We start from the raw sequence: 24,579 nt of genomic DNA, 5'->3' as shown, positions 1-24,579 counted from the left end.
AAAGAGTGTTTGTCAGCTAGACTCTTGACAACTGCTTTCTTCCTTCTAGAATTTGACTCCATAACTTCACACTAGATTAGATTTGGGTTAGAAAGGATATTTAAGAAAACAGCAAATAGAACAAACTATAGAGAAGAAAAGAATTCAACAGAGAAGAGAAAGTGAAAATAGAAGTCACAACTTTAGAGATGTTAGATACATGAAAAGAATAACAACTAGAATATATTTTTAAACCCCTACTTATTTGTAAGAAAAATAAGTTCAGTAACCTGTTTTATTAATAGGTATCATAAATAAAGTAATAGTACAAGACACAAGTTTCAAGATTTGCTATCTAACAAAAAGTTAAAATCCAGAATAATTTTAAAAGTAAGCAAACAAACCCCAACTCATGATATTTGTAAGACAAAAACCCTGAAAGGGAAAGAGGAAAAAAAAAAAAACACATGAACAGCTATTTTACAAAAGAAACACAAATGGCACTGAAATCAATAAAAGTGTGCCTCATCTCTTTATTAATGTGGGAAATGCCAATAAAGACCACAAAGAGAAATAATTTTACATTTATTAGATCAGGATGGAAAGTAAATATATGAAAACAATAAGTATTTAAGAGAACGGCATCAATGGGAAATCTAAAGTTGCCGATTTCATTGTAGATGTGCAGATCACTCTGATCAATTTTTTTTTTTTTGGCACTATTTGGTGAATTGGAGCCTTTGCAAATTCTGGAACACAATTTCACTCTGAAATATGTACCTAAAAATTCAGTTTATCTGTTTGAACCATGAAAGTGAGAATTTTCACAGCAGACTTTTATTGGAAAAGTCTAATAATATTCACAGTACCTGGAACAAAAATGGTTTTCATTTGCATAAATATTATAATAAAAGGATGTCAAAAGTAATAAAGTTGAAACTTGAGAGCAAAATAAAGGGAAGGGGCAGTGGGTATGGTGAGCCACCATGTATGAAAGAGCCTACATTGGAGATGGTTCATGTTTTCTTTGAAGGGAATTCCGGGTCTGGATGGCTGCAGCGGATGAAGCACTGTGCTCCATTATGATGTTTGCATGGTTAAGGAAATGGGAGTGTCGGAATCTGCGCAGTGGATGCATAATTTCTGTACTAAGTGGTGTATTTCAACAGGATGGAGCTTTGCCTTTATGGTGGGCATGAGAAGGGCTTAAGTATGTTAAAGACACAGGGCCATATTTTTTACCTGTCTTTATAATCAGGGCCCCCGATAACTTTGCTGAAGCCTGCACACCCGTAGTGGATAATCTGCATGGGGGGTCGGGGTGTCGATGAATGATTTGTAGCCCAACTTCCCTCATGAGAAATAAAAATTCATGACCATGAGCTTCTCTTCATTTGGGCCTTTCTCTGTAAAAGCCAGGAATTCATAGACTCCACTGGACTGAGACCCCTCGGTTTACAAATTTCCCCAATTCCATTCAGGGGAAAAAGGACAAAGAAAGGAAATCTTGGAAGAGGCAAATGAAAAAGAAAGCTAAGAAGAACCAAGGAAGGCGGTGACTGTAAAAAGGGGGAAAAAAAGAAAAAAAGGAAAAGAAGGAAGGGCCTTGAAATAAAAATCTGACCTGGGAGAAGGGTAAAGGGAGGGAGAGCATGCAGAGGAATTATTGATCAGATCCCTTGGGGTGACATATATCAGCCCTTGATTAGGTGTGAAAAGTTGACAGGCCTGAATTGCTTACAACTAATTAATGGCTGGGAGGTGCTTTGAAATCCGGGGATGAAAGCAAAAGGCTCTGTCCACAAAACCAAATGGCCTCCATGATTTACACTCTTCACTGCTCCTATGGATTCTCAGAGCTGCACAGAAGAGACTCCTCGGCTTCACCCTGTAATTCCGTCTGTGGGTCCCTCCTGAGGGTGGCGGGTTGCTTTCTTTTTCTGTCCTCTGTCTCTGCATGATCTCAGACTCCAGGGAGATCTGAGCTTTGCCACTTCACTGAAGGAGCTGGGAGTCCTCCTCAGCCCAAGGGGACTGATGTGCTACCATCATGTCCCCATCTATGGAGGATGTGTCCATTGTTAAAGTCTCAGTTTGCCGTGCTTAGTTGTTTTGACTTTTCCTGATTCCAAGTTCGCCCCTGTTCCAGCCTGGAGACGGTTTCAGCCCCCAGGAGGTCAGTGGGTCTGCATGCAGCCCTGGGAGTCCAGCAGAATGGGCAGTGTGCTGCCAACCTACTTCCAGGTTCATGGCCTGTGATCTCTGTTTCCAGACAGCTTTTCCAATCAGTGTCTCGCCAAACCTTCTCCCCCCAGTTCAGAGGCAGGATGGGTAGTGCTGCTTTCTCATAAACTAGGGAACTGAGCAGTTCCAAATCCAGCCAGGACTCTCATTTTTCTCTGTTATGCATTGAGGTCAGCCCTCATAGCTGCAGAAGAGGGAGGGGTTCCTTTTATGCTGACGTTTCCTTTCTGCTTGGGCACACACCAACCTGCAGACAGCATCCTCAACCTGTGACCTAAATCAAGGGTGTGAAATTCAGAGGTGAACTGGTAGGTAGTAGGGGCTGGGCAAGCTACTTCAAATTTCTGATGGGAATTAGAACTACATCTGTTTTTAGAAGGGGCACATGCTAGGCAGGAAAATACTGTTATAGGCAATAGAGCAAGAATAACAGGGGACCTTTCTCGTGGGTTCTTGAATCCAAGTGAGAGAAGATCCCCATCCAAGTGAGAGAAGATCCCCATGAGAAAAGAGAGGCTATCTGGGGACCTATTCACCTCTGCCATTTCTGGTGAAAACTATACACATCTGCATGGCTTGCATACAACCATAGAAATATACAATACACTCGGCTGCAAAATATCATATGCAGAATCATGAGCACAATTGCAAAAAGAAATGTTTATAAATATGAAGAACTGTGAGTAAAGCTGGGAAATCTTTATGGTCCACAACAGAAACACAGGATTACTGTGTAAGTCAGGTTCCCCTCACTGTGACAAAATACCTGAGAAAAATCAACTTAAAAAGAGAAATATTAATGGTTTCAGAGGTTTCAGTCCAAGGTCAGTTGGCTCCATTGCTTCTGGGCATGTGGTAAAGCAAAACATGGTGGGAAGCACGTGGTAGAGCAAGGCTGTTCACTTCATGATGATCAGGAAGCAGAGAGAAGGGGGCCATGGTCCCAATAGCCCTTCCATCAACATGTCCCAAAGTCCTAACTTCCTTCCGCCAGGCCACACCTCCTAATAGTTGCTCCACCTCCCAACAGCCTGTGACCAAGCCTTTAGCATGTGGGTCTTTGGGGGCAATAAGGGCAAACCATAACAGCTACTTAGTAAAGGTAAATTCAGTGCTGCTTAGCAGGTTAGAGGATGCATTTTTCAGAAATGGCTGGAAAGGGGCCACCTGTTTATTTCATTGCCTGTGTAGATTGTGAAAGAACTCCACACAGCTACATTGCAAGATTCAGGACAGGGGCTCTCAAATCACCTTGTGCCTCAGTACCACCTAGGAAGTGTTAAAAATTCAGAAGCCAGAATAGAACCGTGAATTACTGAATCTGACGTCCAACATCAGGGCTCAGAGAGGTACACTTATCATGTAGTACCTTAAGAGGAGAGGCACATTGAAATTTTTGAGAAACTGCATTTCAGGGAATGGTGTCAATTCTGAGGATGGCAACTTCCTCTCTTTTCTCCAAGTGATTCTGAATTTGCAAAAAGGATCATGATGTTAAAACCAGACAAATCAATTTGGAGATGGTATCTCTGATGACTGAAGTTTGTTGTAGGGGATTCATATTCCCTGGTGCTTGTAAAGTCACAGGTTGGAGTCAGTATTCTCTCTTTGCTCCTTCTCTAAATAGCTTGGGAAAGGATTTATTGGTTTGAATAGTCTGACCAGATAGGACCAAATAAAGAAAACAATAATATCCATGTTACACCCTTGTGAAGGCCTTCTCCCCCCAAATTATTTCATTTTACCCTTAACATCCTTTGAAAATCTCAGGTTGTTATTCTTGTTTCATATTATTTTATATTAAAACTCTAAAGTCACTAATCAATGTTCCCATTATCTCTCAAGAGATAGGTCTGGGGCATGATTTCAGGTCAGCTTGATGTCAATATACACAATTGCCTGGCATTAACTCTTCAACAGGCACTGACACTTCAATTAAACACACACACACACACACACACACACACACAATTGTCTGTCTCCTTTTCATTTAGGAAAACAAAGCAAAACAACAACAACAACAAAAAGGATGTGAGCTTTCTCTAAAGCTTTCCCAGGATCCCAGGAGTGGGCTGCAGATATCATGGGGGGAGAAACTGATCGACAAAAACAAACATTTATCTTCCCAACATGTCACATGTCATTTCATATCACATTGGACTAACAGGGTGCCTCCCTTCTGGGAATGAAAGATTTACAAAAATGAATATATAATTAAAAAATTGAATTTACAGTAACATCAAGCATTTGTTACTTTCCCCAAGTGCTTTTACATACAGATTCTCATTTAGAGTACCCACGAGGAGGACTCAGATAATTCAGTTTGCCAACACAAAAGCAAAGGGGTGATTTTGTAAATATTTAAATACACTCGATTTTCTGAACAAAGAAGGATGGATATGCTCACTTCTTGTCTCATCATTCCATCCCTGAAGACTTCCAAGCACAGGCCCCGTAAATTCTGTGAGTTGTCCTGTTTATTTTGTGCAACAACTTGGTGACAGTAGGATTGTTAACCAACCTTCAGGTCACCACCACTGTGGTGTGTCAAACTTTAATTAGGTCTAACTCAAAGAGTTTTAGGAAAACATACTTTACTAAATAGGGGGCGGCCCTCAGAGCGCTCCATATGCATCCCAAGGAGCCTCATAAGCACAGTCATCAAGCGAGATACAAATAAAAGAGGAAGACATGAAGCAGGTTTGAAATTCAGAGTCTTAAAGAATGCAGAACATCTATCTCCTCTGGGTAGATGGGTATCTTCATAAATCAGTCAAGGGAATAAAATGTAAACCCCTTGGTTCTGGTGTTCTAGGAGGAAAAATATGGTTCCAAGAGGTTAGTTTAGTGGCCAAAGATCATGTTAGAAGGAAGTGGAAATTTGGGATAGAATCCCTGAAGACCTTTCTGACTTTGGGGCTATTCCCCTAAAGTTTTTAATATATCGGGGTGCTAAGTTCAATCTTTTTCTGAGGAGGACTCCAAACCACAGGGAATGGGTCGGGTCTTGCTCAGAAGGAAGCCTTGGCGCCTCTATGCCTGACTCAAAGAGAAAACTGGATTACTGAGAGATCACTGGGCAGAAAGTCAACAGAAACGAGAAAGACAAGTCTTCACCGTACGTATCTCTTATTGCGGCTGTGATGCATTGCTATGAAAGTAGTAGCTTAAAACAACACAAATTGATTAACTTATACTTCTGAGGTCAGAAGCCTGGCAGGAGTCTCGATGGGCTGCATCAGGTTGTCATCAGGGCCGTCCGTGTTCCCTGGGCAGGCTCTAGGGAGACTCTCTGGCCTTGCCTTTCCAGCTTGTAGAGGCTGTCCACGTTCTTTGGCTCCTGGCCACTTCCTTCATCTTTGAAGCCAACGATAGTGCATCTCTTTTTGTTAGCAGCCGGTAAAGTTTTCTGTGTTTTAGGAACTCGTATGATTAAATTGGGTGCAACAGGATGATTCCCCCATCTCAGGATTCTTAACCATGCCTGCAAACTCTTTCTCCTGTTTAAAGTACTATACTCAGTTTCCAGGGATGATGGTGTGGATATCTTTGAGGGCCCACTTACCTCAAAATAAGATATAAACAACCGCTTATCTAAACAATACCTAGAAAAAGTAGAAATTGGGAAGAGCAGGGGCAGTCTGATCCTGGAGATGTTCAAGAAAGGATATTGTGGGAAGTTGGAGGGAGCTTTGAAAGAGGACAGCATACATAGACACAGTTATTAGGGATTAAAATGGGCCAAAGTAGGGGCAGATCCATTTTCTTGTGGGATCCAAGCTTAAGAATTTTTTGAAGTCCTCTAAGAAAAATGATACAAAATATTTGCTGAAATGTATAAAATACCTCCCATGACCCAGGAAGAGGCCATGGCCCCCGAGGGTCTCTGAAACTTGAATCTCTTGAATGTCATAATTAACCATCTCTGAACCAGAGACTGTGAAAGGCACCAGGCAGATTTCATCATGACTCACCCCCTGCACAAGTCTGGGAAAGCTGAGGCAAGGCCTGGTTTCAGAAATCTGCAAAGTGATGGGTCAAGCATTAGAGGCAGCCTGGGTGATTCTGCAGCACGCCCATCGCCTGCTAGAATCCAACAGAGACCTGCAGCCCCGAGCTGAGCTGAGCATCACGGTTACACAATGTTCAGGCCAAATAAAAATTTTCTCTGGGTCTTTCTGAATTTTACAGTTGTCTTGGAACAAATATCCAAGTGATATTCCTTATTGCAGAGGTGGGGATGCATCACAGGCCCAGAGCACAGCTGGGGAAGTGGGAAGATGATATTCCACTGATAACCAGTTCAAGGTCAAAGCCAGTGGGAGCAGAGGGGAAGGCTGGATGTCAGTGTAGCCTGAACAGTCCAGACCGTTCCTATTGGTCTTTTCCCATTGCTTAGGGGCCTCCCTGAAGGTTCTTCCTTCTGTCTCTATCTCTTTTCTATCGCAAGATCTGTGAGCATGGGGTATTTGAATATTGCCATTTTGAAACATGGGGATTTTTATAGAACTTGATGCATTATTCATATTTAAAAAACAAATAAAATCTGACCCAATGTTGGACTTCAGGTTATTATCAAGTCTTTCCCCAATACCGACATTAATTCCTTAATTTTGAGCTTTGCCCATGCTTCTAATAGTGAATTTGGCTCCAGAATCAGATAGAAGGGAGGCGTTTGATGAGATTTACATATGTGTTTTTTTTAAAATGTTTTATGTAGCACAATATATCCCACATGTTTTCATTTCAACATGTGCTCGATAGCATTATTGAGATTCTTAGTGCAATTTTTCGATAATAAATCTTAGAAACCTGATGAGAATGTTATACTTATAGCACACTTCAGACATAGCTACATTTCAAGGGCTCAATAGCCACACAACAGCTGATGATTCCTCTATTGAACAGTGTAGGTTTAGACACATGATTGGATTATAGCCTTTTGGGTTTTTTTTCTGTTTTTTTTTCTTTTTCTTTTCTTTTTGGTTATTGTTGGATTGATTAGGAAGTAGGGAATGTTTGTCACTTTTAGATAAATTTGTCATGAATTTATCATCATTGTTTAGCTCTGCTAATTAACTAGGGCTGGCTAAGTGGTGATATTTCGTATTCTTACCTTCATTTGTAATCTTAAATATGTCTTTAAAGGGATAATCTACATCTCCAAATTATTTAATTACTTAAAGTAACAGATATGTAATATATATGGAAAAATACTGTTTGATCCTTTTCTTTATTTACCAGTTTTCAAAATGCAGGTGCTATAAATATTGATGTGGCTGTGTCCCTGTAGTATGCTGTTATAAGTCCATGGGGTATAGATCAAGGAATAGGATAACTGGGTCAAATGGTGGTTCCATTGCAAGATTTCCAAGGAATCTCTATACTGCTTTCCATATTGGCTGCACCAATTTGCAGTCTCACCAGCAATGTATGAGTGTGCCCTTTCCCCCACATCCTCGCCAACACTAAATGTTGTTTGTATTCTTAATAGCTGCCATTCTGATTGCAGTGAGATGAAATCTTAGAGTACTTTTGATTTGCATTTCTCTAATTGCTAGAGATGTTGAACATTTTTTCATATATTTGTTGATTGATTGTATATATTCTTCTGAGTAGTGTCTGTTGAGTTCCTTGGCCCATTTATTGATCGGGTTATTTGTTTTTTTCGTGTTAAGATTTTTGAGTTCTTTATATATCTGGTGTGTGTGTGGTAAAAATTTGCTCCCATTCTGTAGGCTCTCTGTTCACCTCACTGATTGTTTCTTTTGCTGAGAAGAAACTTTTTAATTTGAATCCACCCCATTTATTGATTCTTGATTTTAATTCTTGTGCTACAGGAGTCTTATTAAGGAAGTTGGGACCTAATCCGACAAAATGGAGATTTGGGCCTACTTTTTCTTCTAATAGATACAGTGTCTCCTGTTTAATTCCTAGGTCCTTGATCCACTTTGAGTTGAGTTTTGTGCATGGTGAAAGATAAGGATTAATTTCATTTTGTTGCATATGGATTTCCAGTTTCCCCAGCACTATTTGTTGAAGATGTTATCTTTTCTCCAATGTGTGTTTTTGGAACCTTTGTCTAATATAAGATAACTGTAATTATGTGAGTTAGACTCTATTCTGTACTATTGGTCTACAAGTCTATTTTGATGCCAATACCATGCTGTTTTTGTCACTATTGCTCTGTAGTATAGTTTAAGGTGTGGTATAGTGATGCTACCTGCTTCCCTCTTCTTACTAAGGATTGCTTTAGCTATTCTGGGTCTCTTATTTTTCCAGATGAATTTCATGACTGCATTCTTTCTATGAAGAATGCTATTGGGATTTTGATTGGAATTGAATTAAATCTGTATAGTGCTTTTGGTAGTATGGTCATTTTGACAATATTAATTCTGCCTATCCAAGAACAAGGTAGATCTTTTCATCTTCTAAAGCCTTCTTTAATTTCTTTCTTTAGGCAGCACAATTTCCCAATAGCTAAACTGTGGAACCAACCTATATGCCTTCAATAGATGGATGGATAAAGAAAATGTGATATATATACACAGTGGAATATTATTCAGCATTAAAAGAGAATAAAATCATGGCATTTGCAGATAAATGGATGGAGCTGGAGAATATAATGCTAAGGGAAGATAGCTTATCCCAAAAAACCAAATGCTGAATGTTTTCTATGATTTAAGGATGCTGATTCATAATATGGTGGGGGGGGCATGGGAGGATTAGATGAATTCTAGATAGGGCAAAGAGGAAAAGGGGAGGGAGGGGAAGGAATGGGGAATGGGGGTAGGAAAAACAGTGAAATGAGATGGACATCATTACCCTAAGTACATGTATGAAGGAAGACATGAACGGTGCTACTCTACTTTGTGTACAAAAAGAGATGAAAAATTGTGCTCTATATGTATATTATGAATTGTAATTCATTCTGCTGTCAGAATTAAATTTAAAAAATTAAATTAAAAAAAGAATTAAAATTTTAAAAAAAGAAAATGCAGGTGCAACTCTGCAGCTCTACTTACTGTGTGGGGTGCATGTGAGGGCTGGGGTGGAGTTGAGGAAGAAAGTGGAAATGAGTGGTGAGGGGGGATTCAGTAGTTTGGGGAGGTGAGAGGTAGAATAAGGCTTGGTGAGTGGTGGGGGTAAGGCATGGCTCAGAGAGCGCTGCTCCACATCTATTGTTGTTAAAAATGAGCAAATATTATGAATTCGCCAAGATTGACAAAGTCAGGTATTACCTCCAACCCTTCCAGGAAGGAGAAATCTCAGCACTCTCCTCTTCCAAGCCCCCAGTTAGCAGGAAGGAGAGTCCTTGTACCCCAGGCTTCCTTGGGGATTCTGATTGTCACAAAGGGAGAAAGGCAAGGGTCAGGTCCTTTGAGTTGAGGATGGGGGAGCCAAAACTTTCATTTCTAAAAGGTTGGTATGTGAATTAAGAAAAAGTTGATCACTAGGAGTTTTCTAAGAAATTAATAGTTATGCTTTAATTGCACACAGGCCAGTGCCCTGGAGTGGGGATCACAATGGGGTGCACGGAAATCTGCACACCAAGACTCACAGCCTTCAGAAAAGTGGTCCAAACCTTTGTGCTGAGCTTGAGGTCAGGGAGAGGATCCATGGAAGGCCAGAGGCCAAAGGGTAGCAGAAAATTCAGACAGAGTAGCCACCCTGGGCAAGAGATGGCAAATGCCTTGGGCTGAGGATAAGGCCCTTCTCCCTCTTTCTAGACGACTAAGTTGTAGGATTTCTGTTTTCCTTAGTTAAGAACACAGATTCCAGGATTTGGCCCTGGGTTCTAATGCCACTTTCTCTGTCTACTATGTGAACTTGGGCTAAAGATTTCTGTGTATCAATATCTTCTTCTGTAAAAAGGATAAAAAAAATAGCATTTAACCCATAAGGAAGTTATGATAATGAGTAAATTTACAAAGATAAAACGCTGAGGATAGTGTTGGAAAGACAGCAAGTATTATGTGATTATTGTATCTAATTAATTATAATAAAATAGTAATAATAGTAATAGTCTTTAAAACCTTGGAGAAATGGAGGGGTCACTCACTGAATATATAACCAGGATTGATTTCTCTCTTAACCATATTGCAGTCAATTTAATTTAATTTGGAAAAAAATAAATGTAATGCCTCTTTTTGTGTGTGCCTGGCTACTGTGGATTAAATTCGTGGCGCTACAACACATTACCTAGCAATATAACACCATTTTATATATTTTGCTTCCACATCAAAACTGCTAAATTAAAACGACTCCTTCAAAACATCTGTGAGCTGTGCACCAAAATGCTTCAGAAGTAAGTCTTAAAGGGGCCATTCATCAGATCCCAGGAGAGGGCACATCCCTGATGTTCTAAAAATGTCCGCAGAAAAACAGGATCATTGCTGGGGGGTTCGGGAGGAAGAGAGTGGGAGGATTTTATGTATGAAAATATAGAAGGATTAAGTGTGAAGCTTATAGTTAATGATGAAAAACACAGTGGAATTCTTCTACGAATGGTTTCCAGCCCAGGACGGATGCAGCTTGAGATGGAGGGGCACTGGCTCAGGCTTTCCATTATGGGTCTGAAAGAAAGCGTTAGGTGCAGAAATCAAGGCTCCGGACGTGTTTCCCAGGGAAGGGGCTGCGCTCCTCCCTAACAGGCCTCACAGCTGACTTTTACACGGTCTTTGGAGAATTCCATTTTTGACACTAGTTTTTAATAATATCTGCATGAAAGGGTAAAGAACCGAGACAGTGCCACAAGAGGGTATTAACAGTGATATTTAAAAAGGACAGAAGGAAGGTCTTAACAAATTGAGGCAGAAGCCCCTGATTCACAGAGATGATTTTTCTCCCCTGGGGGTTTCTTCAGGAAGAGAAGAGAGCGAGGGGACAGTGTGATGTGGGCAGTGTCAACCCCATTTTCCCTGCCCCTCTGTCCTCAGCCTCGACTTGCTCGGTGAAACCCAGTTCTACTCAGAGCAGAGCATCTGATCTAGAGTCTCAGCTTGCTTATATTGGGGGATGGGGTTCATAGATGATTGAATATGATAACTGATCCAGTTGTGAGTCCTGGGCTTTATTCATAGACAAAAGTCCTGCTGATGAAGTCCAAAGGGTTGGGAATTTGCTCCAGTGTCCCTCTGTGGCACTCTGGTCTTTTGTTGTAGGTGGAAGGCTGCAGGGATGCTAACCTAGCATCACTAGCCTCCGACTGAATTCTCCCTTAGCTATGGCCCTAGTCCCTAATATCCTTGGCTGCTGACTCTGGTCCAGCCAAGGATATTAGGGACTAGGGCCGCCTTTCCCTTCACACGTGACTCTTCCTTTTATCTATTGCTCTGGGTCTGAAAATGTTGACTTCCATTTGCCTTCCCCTAGCAAAACCCAGGATACAAATGTAGCTTTCTTCCTTCTGCGCTTCACAGTCAGACGGTCCCAGGGCCACGCTCCACTCCTTGCCCCTGACCCTTTTCTTGTGTCACATCTGACAAACAGCTGCTGCAGCTGCTGAGCAGGTGAACAAAGGAATGAATGGATGGGTTAGGGAGGTTATGGGAGTTGCTGGGAAATCCATTTGGTTAATAAGACAAAAATAAAATAAAATAGAGATGCAGGTTACACTGAATGCAGGTTAAAGGGGGGCAGAGTGGAGTGAAGGAAGGGGGTATGGGGATGAGAATGACAGTAGAATTAAACTGACATAACTTTCCTATTTTCATATAAGAATATATGACCAGTATAGATCCATATCATGTTCAACCACAAAAATGGGAAGTTATACTCCATGTATATGATATACCAAAATACATTGTACTGTCATGTATAACTAAAAGAGCAAATAGAAATAAAAAAATAAATAAACATACACAAACCTAAATATCCTTGATTTAAATTCTTTCTAGGGTATGAATTGAGCACGTACTATAGCCTCCTTCTAGCATATCTAGCTCCTAGAAATTATTTTAAAAATGAAACAAAGACTTCAAAACTTCCATAGCAAACTCTCCTGAAGAACGGAGAACACGCCCAGTCCAAAGACCAGCTGACAGAGTATTGCATCCAGAGTCCCAGGTCCCACCTTTCATTCCCCAAACCCATGGTCCAAAATTCCCAGTTTGTTTCCTGAGAATTTGTTTAATCCTTTATCCCAAATTTTTGTGGATGGATATGAGCTTTGAAGACAAATGCAGTGAGATACAGAAGGCATCCTGTGAATGGTGGCATAGCTCAGGGAAGAAGATGAGCCACAAGATGAAAGTGTAGGAAACCAGAAGGAGAAAGTTTCCTTGTGTGTGTTAGCAGATGGAGAAAGTGGAAGCATCGACCCTGGGGAAAGAAAGAGCAAGGCAGAGGGTCTGAGGACAGAGGGCAGGAGGGCTGCTGTAGTTACAGGAATAATTGTGAGCAGACCCTACAGAACCTCTTAGCCTCCACCCACAGAGGAACTGTAAGCCAGGGAGGTAGGAGGCAGGGTTTCCATGGTTAAAACTGGGAGTGCAACAGCTTGCTTGCTGCTGTTTAGAAAACAAATTGGATGGGGCACTTTGCAATTAGAAAGAAGGGTGTTGTGGCTGCCCAGGTCAGGGATGAGCACACACGGCAGCTGTGGAAACAGAAAGGAACAAATTGGGAAGAAGTTAGGAGGTAGAACAGACCAGATGGTGGGAGGCAGAAAAAGAATGTCCAGTGATTGTGGAAGTGGGGGTTACTGGAGAAGACTAGGAGATAAAACCAGAGGGGAAGACAGGGGGAGATCTCAGAGTATCTTGCATGTCATGTTAAGAAGGTTGAACTTTATCCTGGAGGCAACAGGGAGCCATTGGAAGGTTTTAAGCCTGGGAGTGATTTGCATATTGGAAAGGTCACTCTGACAGGGTATGGAGGATGGAGAGGGGGAAAGTGGAGTCAGGGAGGCCTGCTGGGAGAGTGTGGTAGGTGTCTAAGTGTGGAATGATGAGTGTCTGAATTAAGACCGGAGCATGGGAGGTGGAGAGAAGGGGCTGAAAGCCGGCAGTGCTAGAAAGATGAATTGCAGGGCCTGGGAGAGTGAGTGGAATGTGGCCATGACTCCATGGGGAGTGGGGAGAAGGGGGTTTGAGAAGGTAGACATTTCTTCCTCCAAGAAAAATCATGGGCAGGGCCCTGGGCTAGGCCCTAGGAATGTACATAAAGTAAGACAGATGCTGCCTGTCCTTCTGGAACTCATGGCCAAGTGCAGAAAACGGAAACTAAATAAATGAATATCGTTGGTGATCATGAAATAATAGAGGTTCTATAAAAGGAGGTCACAGGCATGTAAGAGAGGATGACAGGATGAGGAAGCAAGCACCCTGTTCCAGACAGGGTGGCTGGAGAAAGCTCTTTGGGGAGGTGGTATCTCAGTTGATGGCTGAGGAATAACCAGGGAGAGGATGTTCCAGGTGAAGGAAGATGCAAACCAACATAGCAAAGCTGAAGTGCTGGCTTGTTGGAGAAACAGGATGAAGGTCTTTGTGGCTGCAGAGGACTGAGGAAGAGGATGGGGAGTGACATGAGAGAGGTCAGCAGCAGGGAGATCCTTCTAGGCTGTGTGGATCACAGCACAGCATTTGGAGAGGTAGCAGGTTATTACGTTTAACTGTAAAACAAGACATTTAGCACCTCTTGTCTTGAGCCTGCTCAGCTTCACAATTAGATTTGTTGGATGATCTCCAGCAGACACTGGCATTGGAGGCCCCTGATAAGACAATGAGCACTATAAATAGCGTCTTGAACAGATACTGGAGAATCCTTTATGAGAAGACATCACTTTGGAAGCTGGAAATTCAGTAGGGGCAGAGTCACTAGAAACCTGGGGGGAGGCAGGGATTTACTCCAGGATAGAAGCTGTGCCCTGGGATCCGAGGTACTGCAGTTGGGGAAGCACCCATTGCTTTGGTTCACTATGTACTGTTGGAATGTCTCTTGCAAGGGGAAAGCTGAGTTACAGACACTGGACTGGACTGAAAAAAGACAAATAGTTGTGACTTATGACAAAAATTCACATTCAGAAGCCAACATCAAAATAGAGGTTGGGATGCAACATGTGCATTGGAGACCAACACCTGTGAAAAAGAGGAAGCACAGGATTGGTCAGGAGGAGAAGTCAAACTGCCATAAAGTGTTGATACAAATGTTCAAGCCTTTATTTTTTAACCTTGCTTAGTCACTGGGTGTGACTGCCCTGGGGAGAGGACATGCTGGGCAAAGTGGCTTGCTGCAGCGGAGGCTGATCCTGAAGGAGCAGACACCTGGAAGGCTCTCTACTCCCTGAGTTCTCTGCAGCTGGGCTGCAAGTCTTCCCATGACCAGGGATCTGGGTGGAGTACCTTTGTGTCTATAGCAAGCATCAAAGAAGTGGATTATTGAAGACTTTATATAAGACATGGAAAGCTCTCTGAGCTGTTTGTTCATTCATAAAATGGGGTATTGTGGAAATTATTTATGAAGGTAAATGCAAAAAAATATCCAGCTGGTACTTGTTCTGATTAGAGAAGAAATATATTTAGATTATTGAATCACCTTGCAGCAGCTGGTGGTATAAAATGTAAAAATAGACCCCAATGCAAAGTCTAATATTAACCCTTGCAGATTCCTGCTCAAACACTACAGCACCCCTCCGCTTGCAGAGAAAGAGGGCAGCTAAACAAGAACAAGAATTTTGAGCTTCTTATATTCTTGAAGCTCTTGGGTAAATGGAGGAAATGGAGAAGAGAGAGAAGGAAATTTTTCTTTTGTAGGTGGGAAAAATGCTTACCAGGAAATGACTGCCATGGTTTGCATGTGGTTTGAGTGTGTGATCCAAAGATTCATGTACTGGATGCGTGGACCCTACCCACTGTGGCAATGTTGAGAGGTGAAGGATGCTTAAACAGGTGGAACCTAATCAAATATGATTAGGTCGTTGGTGGAATGCCCTCAGAATGGATTAAGGTGTTTTTGTTTGTTTGTTTGTTTTGTTTTTTGTGGGAAGCTACTTAATGCTCATGAGAGGGAGTTGTTATGAAAAGAGCAAGCTTGGTCCCTACCAAGTCTTGCTTTCTATCTCCCACCATGATGCCATCTGTCATGCTGTGATAGAGAACCAGAGGCCAAACTGATAGGTCCATTTAATCTTAGACTTTCAGCCTCCCAAATGTGAACTAAATAAATCTATTTTCTTTATACAGTAAACATCCAGGTATTGTCTAGTAGCAACAGAAACAGACTAAGACAAATAATTTAGTCTATTTGTCATCCTCAGTACTCTACTGGGTGACCGAGTTTCCAAGTTAACATAGGTTTAGAGCATATTCTTCTAGATGGCTGAAAATCCATTTTCTCAGACAGGGACAAATACTTATGATTGGGGTCCCCTGAATTCCATCTTCTCTTTCTTTTCATCCTTAGTTTCTCCTCAAAGACTACTCTGAGCACAAAGAGACATTACTTGGAACACTTGCAAATTTCACATGGTCATGAAAAGCTGTCCCACCTTCCTGTAGCCTAAATACAGTTCATATATGATAGCGGATTGGTTTTGCCATTACTTCAGCTCTTCTCGATTCAGCCTGGTCCTTCTGCCAGCATGGGTGTGTGGCCTAGGAACAGAGCTGAGAGTGGGATTGTGTGGGCATGCTTAAGTCGATGACAGGAGACCACGATTATTGGGGATGTGGTATTGTATAATGGGAAATACTGTTGGAGGAATAGTTACTGATATTTCTTTTAAAATGGCTAGGCAGAAGACAGACTTTGGAAGTGCTGGACATTTTCAGCCTCTTGTTAAAATAATCTATTTTGTTTTCTTGTCTCTTCACATCCTTGAAGTACAGGGCACGAGATTGCAATTATTTCTACTCTACTGCTACTGCACAAGAATGATTGATATGAGTGACATCTGAACAATGATTTTTATTTAAATTTTTCCCCAGTAAACTTATTCAGAACACTTATAAGCAAACTTTTAAAGCTGAAGGTAACTTTTTTTTTTTAGTTTAAAAGAATATTGACTGGAGAGACAACAAGGGTAAAAGCAAAGAGACAGTAGCAGCAGAAGCAAGCCAATTATTGATGCTGCTTGATTATTTGTTTTGTGTATAGTCAATATTTATTCAGTATTAAATAGAGAGAAAAAATAGACAATTAGAAAATGATAATTTTCTACAAATAAATGCATTAGGGTGAAGATGACAAAAAGAAATAACTTCCTAGAAAAACGTTTAATGCAATTCTCTTAAAGTTGATAGCTTAATCTATGTATGTTGAAGTTGGAAGATGGCCACGAAAAACCCAGGTAGTATTGTAAGAATCTCCTGATTATGGTCTTGACTCTTCCTTTGAAACCCAATAAAGACCCAGAAGACTTCTGAGTGGAAATGACCTGGTTTCTTCCCAGCTGAAAGACTAAGTATGCCATTCACATAACTTCCCTGGCCTCCCATCTGCCAAAGGGGAGGAATAGACAGTAGGAAGCTTTCAGAACTGTCATTTGTGATTCCATGGGACAGGCTGAGTCTGCAGAGATGTTGTGAAGGAAGACCAACACAGAGGAAAGAGAAAGTTTTGGAGAGATCTGAACTTGGTTAGAATCTTACTTCTGTTTCCCTCTGACTAGGTAACAGGTAAGCCTCTTGGTTCCTTGATTACCTCATCTTTTAAAATAGAGGAAATCACAACTACTAGAGAGAGGAGTCCATGAAATGCTACACATAAAGCAGTTGGCAGAAAGCCTGGAACATCATATAACCGTCGCTTGATAAATGGTAGCCAAGCCGAAAAGGGCAGGAGTAGCACTATTTTTTCACTGTTCTTAGAGTTCCTCCAAATAACCCAAATAGCATAGTAGTTAGTATTCTCTCTGTCTCCTCTCATTTGGAATCCTCACACTTTTATACTTCCTCCTCTTCTATTTTAAAAGCCTGGATTTCACTTGTTCTGTTTCTTATCATGACAAATTATCTCTGTGGAAGCCAAAAATCATCTATGTTGACTAAGTCACCATCTTCCTCAGAATTTAATGCAGATTAAGATAGATTTGATAGGAGTAAAGGTAAATTAGTGATAGATAGATAAAAGATAAGAAGATCATTGCAAAGTAACAATACCCAAAGAGGTAGGAAATACCAGGTGCTTGTATATCCAGTGGTGGAAACTGGAAGGGAAAAATATCTCCCTTTCCTTCTTTGAAGCACATGGTGTAGGTGATTCCTTATTCTGCTTTTGTTTTCTGTGGTCTTCTTTTTTTAAATTTTTTATTTGTTTTAATTAGTTATACATGATAGTAGAACACATTTATGCACTTTAATATATCATACATAGATGGGATATAATTTCTCTTTTTTCTAAGTGTACATGTTGCAGAATCATATTGAACACTTAGTCACACATATACAGACAGTAATAATGTCTGTTTTATTCTACTATTTTTCCTATCCCCACATCCCCTCCTCTCCCCTCCCATCACTTCCCTCTATCTAAGTAATTTTTTTAGTTTTCAATGATCTTTTATTTTGCTTATTTATATGTGGTGCTGAGAATCAAATCCAGTGACTCCACACATGCTAGGCAAGTGATCTGCCACCAAGCAGTCAGTCTTCTTTTAACTCAACAGAGATAACAGGACAAAAAAGCAAAGGTGCATTTCTGGATGTTACAGAAAGTGAAGGGACCATGCCTAAGAAAACTGAATTCAGATCACTCTGAACAACAGGTTTTCCACTCGGCAGAACGGAGTTCTCCTACTACAGCTTCAGATTGACAGGGTGCTCATCTTGGTATCCAGGACACTTAGGAGTTTAGAGTGATTCCTGCTGCTTCTACTCTAGAAGCTCTGAGGTGGACTCATTTGACCCTTTCCTGCAGCACTTCATTGTTTTGGCCCAAATCTTGAAGTTGGACTTCTGAATATGTTTTCTGATGACTATTCCATTTCCCTTCTGAGGCCAGATCTATTCAGCCATTCCCTGATCCTCTGCCTTTTTCTTTCACAAGAGAATCTGCACAAATTTGTTTATACCTTCAGCCATAGAATGATATCCTGCTGTCATAGACCTATCTTCTGAGTCTAGTGAGATGTATCCAGATTATTTCAATTATGTATGTGAACCTAGATCCTTTTGCTTTTCTTCATCCATAGCTTTAACCTTCTCTTTTGGTTCATGTCAATCTGAACTAAGCCTGAGTTTATGGAACTCTTTTTTACTTAATGCATAGTAAACTATTTGCTCTGCCCTTTTGCAAAAGAAGGTCCTTCAATGTTCAAAAAAAATAGTATGTTATGATGGACTAGAAAGCTGAAGTTTCAATCATAAAAATTAGTATTTATGAAGAGTATAAGTTGTTCTCTTTAGCTTAAAATAAATGCATATATGCTTCACTACATCCTTATTTGTACTATGCATTAGTAATTTTATTTTTGCTAATTTAATTTTTCTTCAATGATGATCGCCAAGGCTGAACATTTTTAAAATATTTTTTAAAAAATAGCATTAGCCACTGAATGATTTTTTTTTCTGTTGTGTTCAAACTTTTTCCTCTGGCCTATTGAGTCCAAAATTGTAGTTTAGATCAGCAGCAATTGCACCTGGTGTTTAAAATGTGAGCTATTCCATATAATGCCTATTTCAAGTTTTGAAACCTTACAATCAGAATCCATTCTCATGGAGGTTAAGTCCACACTATGAAAGTGTTTCCCTCCCCATGAATCTTGAGTTTATTTTAGGGAGAAGAATATCACATATACGAAAGTGTTTTTTTTCTCTCTGTTAAATGGAAAAAAATTGTCACTAATCTGAAAAGCATGACCTACCCCACTTCGTTCACACCAGGTTAAACAATTTCAGAACTTTCCATAACAAGTTTGGCTCATGTATCACACAATGTCAAGATCCTGAGGTCCACTGATCACTTTCTTTTACATCATCATCAATCATTTTATGTTTTAAATGCATTCTCTGATGAAATAAGTGATTACTTGGCTCAATATTTCTTTTGACTTATATAAACATTTCATTACTTGCTCTTAGTTTGCGGGGTTGGCAATTTAGTTTGTGTGTTTGTGTGTGGGATGATTCTTGGCATAGATTGATTAAGGGATAATTCAATACTTTATATGAAGAATATATAGTAAAGTACACAGTGTTAGGAGTTCAGACCCCATATTTGTGCTTTGCCGGTTGTGTGACTTGGAGCAAGTAGATGAATCTTCTGGTCAGTGTTTTTCCATCTGTTATTTAGAGGTATTAATATCTGCCTCATAGATTTCTTGTTAGGAAGAAATAAACAAACGCATCCAAAATGCCTGGCATAATGTGTAGCATGTGTTTGACAAGTGTGATGCTTTTCTGATTTCTCTTCCTTTTCTCTTGAGCCAGTGCCTTTTGAGTACTTGATTACTACTGGTCCATTCAAATTGTCTTGCTCCAAAATTCATTTGAAAGGACATCGCTGCTCTCAAATCAGGTAGAAGACTCATCAGATCATTGAATCATAGTCATCCCTGCTCAGGTGTAGGGGTGTTTATAGGATGACCATTGTATTGGTTAATCTGTTGTGTATTTTTCATACCATTGACTCATGGAATCCTTAAACCTGAGAACAGAATATACTTCACAAGGGAATGATTCTAAAACCAAGGCTTATCTTAAAACTGGTATTCCTATTTATGGACTGTTATTTTTATTTTGCTATATAAGTATACTTTAATTTTAATGTACCATTTAATTTTACTTAGATATAGCTCTATGCCACATCTCATGACTGTACACATATGAAGAGGGAAATAATTGCCCAGTGAATTGGTTAAGGTGTTTTTAAAGCATTTTACACTTGAGTCTGAGTCTTGGTAGAAGATTCAGACTCAAGTGTAAAAACTCAATTAGGAAACTCTGTTGTCTAGGTTTTCCCACATGATATGTCCACTGGCTTTTCAAGTGTATTGGTAAAGAAGTGCTTCTTAAAAGAAGGCTCGCCACTTGTCTCTGGGATTTTTCTCTAAGCCCTGTTCATTGATTCATGTTTATTGATGCTCATTCTGAAATTTTTGAAGATCATGCATAGGCAGTAACAGGGAGGGCCATCTGCTTCCCAGTTTCTTTGCATTAACTGAGAGGTGTTTCAAATGTGAAAGTAAAACCAAACACACAACAATTATGTATTAGGTCTGTGAAATACAGTAATGATCAGTAAGTGTGGTGAATTAATAAAAGATTGATGATGCTTCTGTTTCAAAGAGCTCATCTCTATTGCCCATGGTGTACCAGAACCAGGGCTCTAATTGAATACATTGACAATATCTTAAGTGCCATGTACCTTGATGATGGAAGGGCTTGGTCATAACCGAGACTGTGCTTCTTTGAACATCTTGAGTGGACTCCCGCCTCTTCTGATGCCGTGTCCAGCAACGGGTAACTCTGTTCTAATAACAGTGTGCTCTGGCTTCAGGTTGCCAGCAGTCTTCAGTAAAAATCATGGCCTCTGGAGAAGGCAGGAGAGAAAAGAAAACAATTGGTTTAATATTTAACGTTTAGAGTGAAAGGGTTTGGAACCCATGGAAGATGTTTACCAGTCAACTTGGACCTTCCACAGAGGACTTTTCTGACATGGCAAAGATCCCCTGGGGGAGTCATCAGATGAGGGCTGAAAGTGTTTCCTTGCTTTGGAGGCTGGAGGATTCTATTGGACTGTTCCAGAACAGCAGGCATCACAACAATAATCAAACACAGAGAGCTCCTTCAGATATTTTCAACACAGGTAATGGTAACAAAGGTGGCACCTTGTGAAGTACATATTCTCTTAGGATATTCATCTTATTTCTGGTAGATTCCCAGTGTCATTTAATAAGTACTTAGTTTATTTTAATTATACCCTGTCACATGTGCAGTGCCAGGAGTAATCAGAGTTGTCAAAATTTACTCAGTGAGACTTACGCAAGGCATCATGGGATTTCAGCATGGAAGAGGAAAAGAACCATGACTGGAGTTGACTTATACTGAGGAAACCAAATCAGGTACAGAAGTACAGGAGATATGATCACACTGGGCTTTACCTGAGCTAAGGACCACTATTAATAATTAAGATGGTACACTATGAGTCTGCTGAGCTCCATGCTAATTGCTATCTATGAGCTGACTTACTGTTCACAACACATTTTTGTTGTGACAAATGGCTGAAGGTTACACCCAGACCCCACAAAACCAACCTGCTGATGATAAATAAATTCCATACAATGGACGGGTTTTGATCCACTTAAAAAAGGTAAACTCAATAAAACAGCAACACTGAATGACACTGTTCTGAAAAACAAAACATTTCTCTTTAATTTCTTGAACAATTATTTTCATTTTTGCAAACTGTATCCTACCTAATCATTCCCACCTGCAATTTTATTTGAAATAGTAAGGTGCTTATTCTGCTTTTCCCTCCATTTAACATTATATTGACTGAAGTAGAACAAATATTATTTCATGCATGTATGAGTAGGTCAAAATGAACCCCAAAATTATGTATAACTATAATGCATTGATTAAAAACAAAAAAAATCAAAAAATATTTTCCAATTGAAAAATTATATTGAAATCATATTTTCTTGTTGTCAATCAAAATTGTGGGCCAAAAGTTGGAAAATTCTTTCTAGTGGTAAACATGGAGTTGGTCTCTAATTCTTGTTGTAGATAAAGTAAGTTATGTTTCTTTCTAGATTCTGAGATTCCAGGGGCCATATTCACTAAGGGTTAATGCCAACAGCACATCCTGGGAAGTCCCACCTTCTTTTCCATACCCCGCCATATCCTGGAAACCCCCTTAAATGATATTAACCGTAGTGAAGACAGGGAACCTAAGGGGAGGGTTTTTAAATTTGTTGTACTTTACACTTCATAGTGGTGACTCTCTGAAGGTCTGTACTGGTCTTGCTTGAGAAGAGGATACCTGATATTAATTCAAATATTTCTTTGGCAAGCTTTTGGTTGTTTTCTTAATTATTATTGAACATGTTCCCTGAGAACCTTGAATCATGAAGTTCTTAGTCACACAGTCCATTGCTTCTCTAATTGTAAATAAATGATTTCAACTTTTCCCCTCCTGGGGTCCTGATTTCATGGATTTGTCGGCAGGCTCCTCCATCCCTGACTCCACCATTTCCTTTTCTAGGAGATACTGTTGGACATAACAATTCTGGAAAAGACCATTGGCCTCCAGGGGGACCAGCTCACTCATTCTTGGTCCTTAGAAACCCCTTTCTAGGACCTCAGGAAGGGAGCTTCCTAGAGGCTTAATTGAAATCTTCCCTGGAGTTGTCTCCATTTAAAAACAGTTGTGAAAACATCTCAACCACTTAGCAGCCCTGGGCCACGCTCCATCTTTAGAGGTTCTTGGTGAAATTTTGAGCATGTTTCATTCTGTTAGCACCAGGTCCCTACCCCATACTGACTCTGAATTCTGTAAACATAGTGGGAGATCAGAAGAGAACTCCTATTTTGCTTTGAGAGATACCTCCCTCCCTCTCTCTCTCTTTTCTTTATTCCTTCTTACGTTCTTGCAGACTATATGACATCTTCAATGGCTAAAATTGGAGGTAAAAAATCATGTTGGGCATTGATTTGATGGCAAATGACTGATGAAAAGATAAAACCCAAAAGGTTTCCTTAGAAATGTGGGGGGTGGGGAGGATTATCCATGGCAGGTTATTAAGGTCATGCACTCTGTTTCTAAGTGTGTAGAATGGCTGAGGAAGGTGGGTCCACATTAATGTCATTTGTCACTTGCTAAACTTAATTGTGGTTTCTCCATCACAGTACATTTGGTTCTTCTGCATAAACAAAACATCTTTTAAAAATGAGGCCACTGGATTGCTTGCCCACCAAACGCTTTCTGGGTATCCTTATTGCATTTGGTTCAAGCTCACATTCCTTACCCCAGCGTTCACGAACTCCCACATATGGCTCCTAACTTACCTTCTAGTGTCATTGCTCATTGCTTTCAACTTTCTACTCTGTTTGCTTATTGACCTTTTCATTCTTGTATGTTGTCTCCATTTCAGTTTCCATAACATGGTTTTCCTCTCTCTTATCCTCCATTTAATTTCAACTATAAACATCTTAAATGTCCCTCCAGGTCATACTTAATGCCCATCTCCCTGATATTACTTTTGTCGAGAAATATCAGCCCCAGGATAAACAAGCTCAGCCCTACCATTGATCTTTCTAAGCTTTGGTGCCCTCATTGATAAATTAAGAACAATTCTTAGCACAGAGTAATGTGGGTTTCAGAGAAGTCTTAAAGAAAACACCATCAGGTACATCACATACACACACACATACACATATACACACAAAAAACAAAAACAAAAAACCCCACCACACACATATCATGGAGTGGACTGAAAATATGTAAGACACAATTGCTATAGAAAAATGCTTTGTCTTATGAGGATATAGAAATGTTCAATAACTAGTTGATATTATTATTTCTATTATTAAATTTTATGAATTTTATGCCAAGATTCACCCAGATGCAATTATGCTTTCCTTTGGTTGAAACTATTAGCATTTCTCTGTGTGTATTATTTGTTTCGGTGGTACTTAATGTGATATATCCTGTAATGATTTCTCTCTCTCTCTCTCTCTCTCTCTCTCTCTCTCTCTCTCTCTCTCTCTCTCTCTCTCTCTCTCCCCCCACCCTCTCCCTTGGGTTTCCATTTGAACTTTATTCAAGTCCAAGTCCAAGTGTGTGTGTGTGTGTGTGTGTGTGTGTGTGTGTGTGTGTTTGTGTATCTTGGGGGAAGATAAAGAAAGAGACTGAGAAAAGTTGGGCACATATTTCCCTTCTAATCAGATTTGCAAATTCTTACCAATTACAGAGTGACCATGCTATGTTTAATGAATAAAAAGATGGAAGGGAGGAAAGATAATGTCTTTCTTGGTTTTCTGTCTTTCTATCACAGTGTTCAGAATATGTAATGCTCCCTCCACTTGACAACGAGAAGGAACTTCTGGATGATAACTGGCCCTAAGCAGGGTTAGGACTACACTGGTAAAATCCAAGCCTGGGAGTACAGAATCAAATTAACACAGAGTCTGAATCATCCAGCAAGGGAACCGTGGCCAGTAGCAGAGGTATAATCAGCACAGCTGTGAGTCCCTGTGAGTCCCTGGAATCCCAAACAATCCATCAGGGTTAAAGTCCAAGCAGCAAATGACCATCATTTCTTAGGAGGTTTATCTCAAGGTCATGGAGGGGAGATGGAGGTTTTAGATGGACTTGGACTTGAATGAAATTCAAATGGAAACCCAAGGGTTTACTAGCTTTGAAATTTCAGTGGTTCCAGATATAGAGGTAAGATGAATCGTGTGACTTAGAATT

Source organism: Urocitellus parryii, chromosome 6 (assembly GCF_045843805.1).
Source record: "Urocitellus parryii isolate mUroPar1 chromosome 6, mUroPar1.hap1, whole genome shotgun sequence".
Lineage (NCBI taxonomy): Eukaryota > Metazoa > Chordata > Mammalia > Rodentia > Sciuridae > Urocitellus > Urocitellus parryii.
The sequence above is the reverse complement of the archived record's forward strand: the minus strand, read 5'-3'. Positions refer to the sequence as shown.